This window comes from Echinops telfairi, unplaced genomic scaffold (genome assembly GCF_000313985.2).
Source record: "Echinops telfairi isolate 266 unplaced genomic scaffold, ASM31398v2 ScPeMD7_7425;HRSCAF=8463, whole genome shotgun sequence".
Taxonomy (NCBI): domain Eukaryota; kingdom Metazoa; phylum Chordata; class Mammalia; order Afrosoricida; family Tenrecidae; genus Echinops; species Echinops telfairi.
The window spans coordinates 4642623-4651805 of NW_022111325.1; positions in this window are offsets into that span (position 1 = coordinate 4642623).

Below are 9183 nucleotides of genomic sequence, written 5' to 3' on the forward strand. Positions count from 1 at the left end.
GGATGCCTCAGAAGAGCAAGGTGAGCTTGTCCAGTGACCTGCAAACCCAGCGTGCTCTTCCACAAGCTCAGAGCTCCCGGTCGGGATTTGACCCTGGACCTTTGGCGTAGCTTAGGTTGCTGACTGTGGGCAACTTCCTCGGTTTTTCTGAGCCGCCCTTGCCTCATCTCTTGAATGCGTTTGCTATTCTTTGTCCCCCAGCCCCTCAGAAGTTGCAAGTTAAGAGATTTTACATTTTGAAACTTGAAATTGCAGACAAAGGTACTGGGGATTTCTTCCTGAAAGGCCTGGTGGAAATGCGGGACGAAGCAGCCGCCTGCTTGGAATCCCACACAGCGGCTTTGAGAATGACCTTCCGGGTTGGCTGAAGCTGTGCAGCCATGAACCCACTCCCTAGATCTGGCACCCAGAAGTGGGGTCCCCAGGCCTAGGTGCAAGTGTCTCACGTCACACCGAACACCCCATCATCAAATCACAACTCCATATGCTTCCTCGGGTCCAAAGTGAGAGCTAATCCCATCGATAAGACATGTCTCATTAAGACATCTGTAAGACAGAGCCAACAAACAGCCTGGTAGATAGAGTGGCGGCGGTGGCGGCCTGGGAATGCGTCGCATCCCCTCCCCCATTCATGAATGATTATGGGAGGTTTTATACCCCCCCCAACAAAAGTGTTAATTAGACATTGTTCTGAACAGGGATATTACACAAATGAATTAAACTCAAGCCAATCAACAAGCCAGCTCTGTGCTTCAGGTCCCCCGAACGAGAAGGGAATTGAAGGCAGTGATGGCAAACAACGGTAGGACGTCTTCCTTAATATAGAATAATAAGCAGGACGGTTCCCTTCGGTCCTAGCCTCACTTCTTTGATGGCAGCTACCTTTGTCCTTTCTGCTACCTCTTATTGCTTTCTCCTCCTTTTCTCCACACACACACACACACACACACACACACACACACACACACACACACACCTGTCCTGGAGGCTTGGGGAATTATGTCATTCTTGTTATTGAAACAGAAAGAAACTGGCATGGCCAATGGTACTGTGTACGTAGCTTGAGCTTTAGGCTGGAGGTGGGTGGGGATGGAAAGGGATGACGTCTGCTCCAAAGCCCCCAATTCTGATTCCCACTGTCACGAATCACCCCTTGTTTCAGCGAGTCCTGCAACTTTCTAGAGGCAATTAGTTTCCTCGTCAGAAAACCGGGTGTTAACCCTCAAGAGGATAACACTTAGCAGGGCTGTGGATGTGCAGTGGCTGTGGTCAGCTGTAGACAAGTGGTGGGGCCACAGACTCCTGGCAGCCACAGGCACAGCAAGATCAGACTCAGGGTCCGTGGCTGACGTTAGGAAGCAGATCACCAGGATGTTCTTCTTAGCCTGCCCTAAGTCTCTGGAGGTTCTTCAACACCGTAGCAACGTGCAAACCTCATGGGCTGGCTAGTGAACTCAGGTCTCCAGCAGGGAAAGAGAGGTCTCTGCCACCGGACGGCCACTGCCCCCATGTGTGTAGAGTCGCACTGTGTTGCCTAAGATTTTCAAATGATGAATTTTCAGAAGTAGATGCCCAGACATTTCTTTTCAGGTGCTACCTGTTGGACTTCCAAACTTTGGGTTAGCAGCTCAGCACGCTAGGAGACTCGTAGGAGACCCCACCTAGGGTCTCCTAGGTACACCCCCAAAAAACCAAGCTCACTGCCATCAAGTCGATCCCGACTCACAGCAACCCTGGAACTGCCCCCGTGGTTTCCAAGACTATCGGTATGGACAGGAGTAGAAAGCCTCATCTTTTCTCCCTTGGAGCAGCTGGTGGTTTCAAACCACTGACCTTGTGACTAGCAAGCCAGTACGTAATCCACTACGCCACCAGAACTCCTTAGGGCCTTCATGAGTCTGAATGACTGGGCGGCACTGGAAACACTTGGTGGCTTGGCCGTGAATTCCTGCTGCTGAACGTCCCCTGTCGGAGGAGTGGGAAGAGCCAGAGGTAAAGAGGCCTGGCCTTTTGAGAGCACCCAGTTGTTGGGGGCGAGTTTGACCAGTGTGTGGTTTTGCACATGAGGACAAGGCAGAACTAGGTCTTAAACACTTAGCGTGTAGCTAGAGCTGGAAGATCGGGGTTGAAATGGGAAATGGTGGAGCAGAATGGAGACATTGTGGGCAGGGGTTACATTATTCTCACTCTGGGAAAGAAGCCACGTACACAGGCAGCAGCCTGGAGATGCTGGTCAGATTGAGGTGGAGACTGGCCCTGCCTGGCTGAGGCAGGAAGTGTGGGCCTGCGCTGTGCCAAGGTGGCCAGGGGGTGTGGATTCCCAGGGAGTAAGACTGACTTCTCCTGCCTTGTTGCCTGGTACTTAGGAGATGCTCAGATGGATGACTTTGATGCCTTGGGCTGTAGGGGGACTAGGGACACCCTCCCGTGGTCTCAGGGATTCTCTGGAATCAGAAAGGAGTCGAAGGCAGAATTTAAGTTGTTTTCCTTAGGAATGAGATACCTACTTGGGAGATCCCTCCCTTTAACGTTCCTTAACTACAGCCTTTCATTTTGATTACATAAAACAAAAATCCCCACAATGGGACCATTGAGCGGCGTCATGATAAATGGAGACTGTTTAGAAGTTGTCGATGATTGTCTTTTACTTGATCCACCGTCGAGGCCCATGGAAGAAGCAGTCAAGAAATCAAATAAGGCATTGCGTTGGGCAAATCTGTGGCAAAAGAACCTCTTTCACATGTTAAAGACCAAAGATGTCCCTGGAGGTCTCAGGGGCACGGGACCCAAGAAGCCAGGGTAGGTTCCACCCCCTCCTCTGCGTGGGAATGCTGGCAGCAAGGGAGCAAGGAAGCCCACCCGAGAATTGATGCCTTTGATGGATGGTGTTGGTGGAGAATATTGGAAATCCTACGGCTTGCCAGCAGAACAAGCACATCCTTTTGGCAAGGAGGAGTACAGTCAGAATGGCAGGACTTTCCCTTTCTTTGGACACCTTAGCAGGAAGGAACAACTGGATCAGGACAGGCTGATGCTTGGTACAGTGAAAGAGGAAGCCCCCAGGGAGCTGGACTGACACGGTGGCGGCAGCAACAGGCGTGCCAGGAGCACATAGCAACCACTGTGGGGACGGCACAGGACTGGGCAGTGCTCCCTTCTGCTTTCCGTGGGTCACTCCCAATGGGAACCAACCTGATGGTACCTAACAACTCCAGGTCTGTCTGTCTGAGGAGAGAGAAACCTCGCCATCTCCAAACCCCCCTTTCACCACGTGAGCCAGTTGCTGCTGCGTGGCCTCTAACCCGTGGCAGCCCTGTGTGGGCCACTGTAGAGCTGTGATCTACCACGTTTCCATGGCCTGATTTTGCAGACGTAGACCGCCAGGCCCTTTTCCCCTGAAGCCTCTGGGTGGACTTGAACCTCTAATCTTTCAGTTAGCAACTGTGCCGCTTGACCCTCCGTCCCACCTCGGACTCCCTGCATCATGTAGTCAACCCCAGCTTCTTCACAGGTCTAGCTCAGGCCCAGACGAGGATCCCAGTTCCCTTTGAGCGTGCCCCCCACCCCACCACTGTTTCTCTGACTCCCCTTTACAGAAACTAACTGTACAGCTTCCCATGAGCGGCTGCCTTGAACATCTCACAGTTGGGGGGCAGAGGGTGATCCGTGTGGTGTCACCCCCCCCCAGGACCTTCTTCTTGCTGGTGCAGCGCATTTAATTGCTCCTCACTGGCACCACTGCCGATCCTGAAGCCGTTTGATGCTATCCCACAGCCTGCCGCTGCCGAATGAGCCCATCGGCTCCTGTTCCCCCTTGGCACGTGGCCACTGGGCCCCGGGGGGCTAGCCCTTCAGAGATCGAGTAGGATGTTTCTCTTCATCCTTATTTTTTATTTCAGGAGCCTCGGTTTCCCATAGAGGCATTCCCCTTTCCCAATTCCCATTCCGTTTTACTTCTGCCTACATGACAGTTTTCGTATCACTGAAATCCAGGAGCTAATGGTGTCCTCAGCTACGCCCACATTCGTGGCTGTGGGTCACCACTGAGTAGACTTTGGCTCATCGGGACCTTGGAGGGCAGAGTAGAAGTGGCCCCGAGGTGTCCAAGGCTGTAATCCTTATAGAAGCAGGCTGCCACCTCTTTCTCCCTCCCGCTGTGTTCACACACCTGACCTTTTGGTTAGCAGCTGAGCCAGTGTGGTAATCGGGCTTCACCCCCCAAATAAGAAAACAACTCTGCCACCGAGTCGATGCCGACTCCTGGCGAATCCGCAGGACAGAGCAGTGCTGCTCCGGGTTTCCGAGACGAACTCTTCCCAGTTTTTATGGTTGTTTTGAACTGCTGACCTTGGGGTTAGCCACCCAACGTATAACCAATGCACCACGGGCGGTGTTGCCCAGTCTCTGTGAGGTGCTAACACCTGGCCTTGAATTCTAATTTTGCATCTTGTGTAAATGTACACCCAGGCCACAGGCGTGTTCCGTGTTTTTTTGGTTGTGATTCATGGCAAAGAGAGCATGTGTTGTGAATCCAAAGATGTGGGTCAGAGTTCCTATTCTCTTCTTAACCAAATGTGAGATCTTGGGGGGGACTCATTGAACCCCTCTGTGATTGCAGTCTCCTAGGGCTCATTTTTGCGGTTCGAAAATAAAGTGAATATGGAATGTGAGAGGTCAACTGTTTGTCAAGTACCAGGGAGGGGCCCTGTGACTCTCTGGCCATTCCCGTGTTAGATTGCTGATCAGATCTTTGGGATGCCTGGGGTTCCCATCGCTGATTCCTGGGAGCTGGCCCCCCGGCCTGTCTCCCTAGTCTCCCTGAGTCTGGGTGGGCGCTCTGGGAGGTGGGTGCACTGGCCGGGGCAGCGCAGGAGGTGCCATGCTAGGAATCAAACTCCATCTCCTGCGTGCAAGGGGAGGGGTCTAGCCCTGTGGGCGCCACCACTGCCCACGGCATCAAATGTGAGGCTTCCCTGCTGGCTCTGTCCCCGGGAGTGGGAAGACCGAGTGGTGATCCAAAACTGTGACAGCTTTCGGAGATATATTTTTGGATATGTGTGGCTACCCGGTTATGAGGATAAGCCCCACATTTGTTTCTCATCCCGCCAGAAAGAAATGAGGATTCCGTTTTTCATTAAGGAAATAGAGGCATGCTAAAGAGAGGCAACATTTTGATTTCTCTCTACCCCACATTTTCTACCGAAACAGCAAAGCATCTGTATTGAACTGGCTGTGTGTGTGTGTGTGTGTGTGTGTTTATTTTTGCCATTGTTTTGCTACCCATGCTTGCTTCCCCCCACCTCTTTGAGTGTGTATCATCTCTTAAGAGCTCGGCATTGAGGCAGGAGCTGGTAGCAGCCATCCCCAGCCTGCCTCCTGGCGAGACAGCTATTCAGGAGCCCTCCCTGACTCTTTAAGGGATCAATTACCTACCATCCATCAGTTTCTCTTTTCTTCGGAAGGAAACCTGTTCAGAGCAGCTCCCTCGGGACTGGGGCCCTGGGCAGTGAGGACAGACGAGAAGGGAGCCAGCTGCTGCATGGCTGATGTGCAGTTGGAGCTCCATGCGCGGTGCTTGCAGCCAGGACGGCAGAGAGCTCTGCCTACCGGCTCTCACGTCCCCCATCCATCAGGAGAGGACCAGGAGGAAGACAGGAAGACCCTGGCCTGCCCATTAGCAGAAGAGTGCACACTAAGGAAGCAGGGACACCGGGGGCAGAGAATTAATACATACTGAGTGTACCTACTCTGCCCTAGACACTCTGCTAGATGGTCTACTTAATGTTGACCATAGTTAATTCTCATGAGCCCTGTTAGAGAAGAATGACTAGCCCCATTGTGTGGATGAGGTGTTGAGGCCCAAAGGGGTGAAGGCAGAGCTGGGATTTGAAACTTGGACCTGTGTGACCCCTAAGACCCGAGCTAGCCCCTTTGACCAGTCCAGGATCTGACAGGTCTGATCAGGACCTCTGAGCACCGCTCTCATGAAGGAGAAAGCTCCTGCTCCTGCTAGATGGACCGTTGAGCTGATTTTGACTTATGACACCTGGGTCCTGCGGGGTAGAGCCATGCCCACCCCCTCCCACCTCACCCCACCCCACTCCATAGGATCTTAAAAGCTATGAGCTTTTGGAAGCAGATCGCCAGGCTTGTCTTCCAAGGTACCTTTAGTTGGGTTCGAACCACCAGCCTTTCAGTTCATGGTCAGGCATGGAACCATTTGCACCACAAAGGCCTCCTTAGATCAGTGGTTCTCAACCTTCCTGATGCCGCGACCCTTTAATACAGTTCCTCATGGGGTGGTGACCCCCCAACCATAAAATTATTTTTGTTGCTACTTCATAACTGTAATTTTGCTACTGTTATTAATCTGGTGACCCCTGTGAAAGGGTCGTTTGAGCCCCAAAGGGGTCGAGATCCACAGGTTGAGAACTGCTGCCTTAGATAGAGGCCACGTGGCTTAATACCTTGCACCAGAATGATAAGAGTAACCAGACATTTGGGTGAATTCAGCCACATTCTTACTTCCTAACAGCAATAGTGTCTATAACTTTGGAGGAACTCTTTGAAGTACAGTATAGAGGTATTGTATCACCTCAATGTCCCCTAGAGAGCCACCCAAAGCTAAAGAGAGCTGGTCTTCCCAGCCGTGGATTTACACACGGATAGTTTACTAGCAGCCCTCAGTTCTCGGCACCCCCAAAAGGACTGAGTGTGGAGAGATGCTTCCCTAAATTAACCTTCAAAGGGGGTGTGGTTTGTTTGTGTAAATGGGCGGGGCCTTAGCCTTGACCTTGCTGTACTGGGATCTGTCCCCCACACTAGTGTCAGTGACGCCCAGGAGTACAGACTCAGCGTATAGAGTTTGAAAATGTTTCCAGCCCCTCATTCATATTTGCTCCTTTTTATCGCAGCCCTATTTTCTGGTTGTGATTCATTTAGATCAGTGTTTCCCAGAGTGGGCGGTTTGGCACAGGAATGATCCAGGGGCCGCTGCAAAAGCAGGTGCCTACGCTCTGCCCTGGATTGTGGGCTGCAGAGCAGAAGTATCTCGTTGCCAGGTGGGCACCATGTAAATTTTTTTCTGAAAGGGGCACGGTATCCCGAATAAGTTTGGAAACCTACGATTTAGATGGAGTCTGTGGTGAACTGTAGCCCCCAGCATGCGCCTGGGGCAGGGGTGGGCAGTTTAAGGGGTTTAGGGTGAAACGTGTGCAGCTTCTTTACCTAATGGGGCAGGATGGGACCAGAACAAACAAAGATAAAAACCAGTTGCCACTGAGTCAGCTCGGCTCCGTGACCCCATGGGGGTCAGAGCACAACTGTCCTCTGCAGGGTTTTAATGGCTTGGCGATTGCCAGATCTTGCTTAGGAATCACCTGTGCGTAGAGGAGAACCTCCAACCTCTCAGCTCCTAGCCAAGTGTCCTACTTTTTGTACCAGTGCAGGAACCCCAAATGTCCAACACATGGCTATTATTGTAATTATCGTTGCCTATCAAGTCCCTTGAAGGAGCCCTGGCGGTGGAAGCCTTGATTTGCTAACTGGGAGGTTAGCACTTTGAAACCACCTGCTGCTCCGCGGGGGAAAGAGTTGCCATCTCGGAACCCCACACGGGCAGTTCTACCCTGCCCTATCGAGTCACCATGAAATAGAATTGACTCGGGAGCAGTGAATTTGGAATTTGGGATCCAGCCCCTTCTCCAGGTCCACACCCTACTCACAGCGCTGTCCCTCCAGGAAGCATCCTGTGCCTAAGCTCACAGGACTCCACTTGCCCGGACGTGCACTGTCTACTCGGGCTCCTGTGGCCTCACTTTGGGGTTCCCGAGTAGCTGCGGGCTTGTTGTCCCAAGCATCCTAGGAACCAGGCCCCCAGGGTAAGTATCGCTCATCCTCTCCCCAGATTTCTCCTTGGGGCCCAGAGCAGGTGTGTGCCCATAGGGCCCTGCGGCTGAGTCCTGGGATCTGACTCTCCACATCACGTTTTTCCTCATCAGGAAGCAGTTCCAGGCTCCTCGTCAGCTAGACACCAGGCAGGACCAACCCACCAGCTGCTCAGCGGCTCTAGTTGAGTTAGGATCTGGCTCCGTGCCCACCACCTTTCCAGAGACTCTCCTTGGGCCTCTCACCCACCTGCCCCACTGAGGGGTAGGGTGGCCAGCTAGTTCTTCCTCAACAGGTGATGGAGCCTGCGGAGCAGAGGTTTGTGTGGGGACCACACCCACTCTCCCCACGGCTGAGCCGAGTCCTGGCCATCCATCCATTTACTCACTGATTGGTTCCACAACTATTTATCGAGTCTCGACTAAGTGCCAGAGAGGGTGGCAGTAGTGGCTCCGTGGCAGAATTCTTGCCTTCCATGTGGGAGACCCGGGTTCAGTTTCTAGCCAGGGCACCTCATGCACAACCCTCACCACTCCGTGCCCGTTTCCTCTGATGGTGGACAGCTTACCTTGGAGCTTCCAGGCTAAGTCAGACTGGAAAGCAAGTCTGGAGTTGTGCTTTTGAGTCAGGAGCTGACTCGCCAGTAGCTCACAGCAGCAACCATGGGCCAGTCATGGTCTCAGTCCGGCCATTCCAGCCAGGGCTGACGTTGAGGGCCAGGAGGCGGAGGGGGCAGGCTCAGTGGTGGGAGAAGGAGTTAGAGGGCAAAGAGCAAACCAGCAGGAGCACCTGGGCTAGCATGAATGTAGCGTTGACGAGAGCCGAGCGATGTGCAAGAGACTGACAGCTTCTCCTGACGGACTCCTCATCACTCTCTCGTCCTCTTTAATAGAGAGTGCTTCTTGGCTTGCTGTAGGAGACGCTGTGCTTAGACGCGGGGGACTCCCTGTTGGAAGAGGGCTTCAGAAGGCCAGGTTGGGGGCCAGGGGTGAAACATCTTGTTCTTTGGAGGAAACAGATTGCTGTTTAGAATAAAAGCTGTACGAGGGACCATTGACGCTCACTGCCAGAACTTCTGAATCTACAGACAGACTAGAACTGTCCCTGGGGGTTCCCAAAACTGTAAGTCTTTAAGAAAGCCTCATCTTTCTCCCTAGGAGTGGGTGTTGGTTTCGAACTACTGACCTTGTGGTTAGCCGCCCAATGCCTAACCCACTACACCACATTTCTAAACGTTATAGCTGGTCGTAAATCTACAATGGTGATGCGTAGATCTGTAAGGTGGGCGCTAGAGAG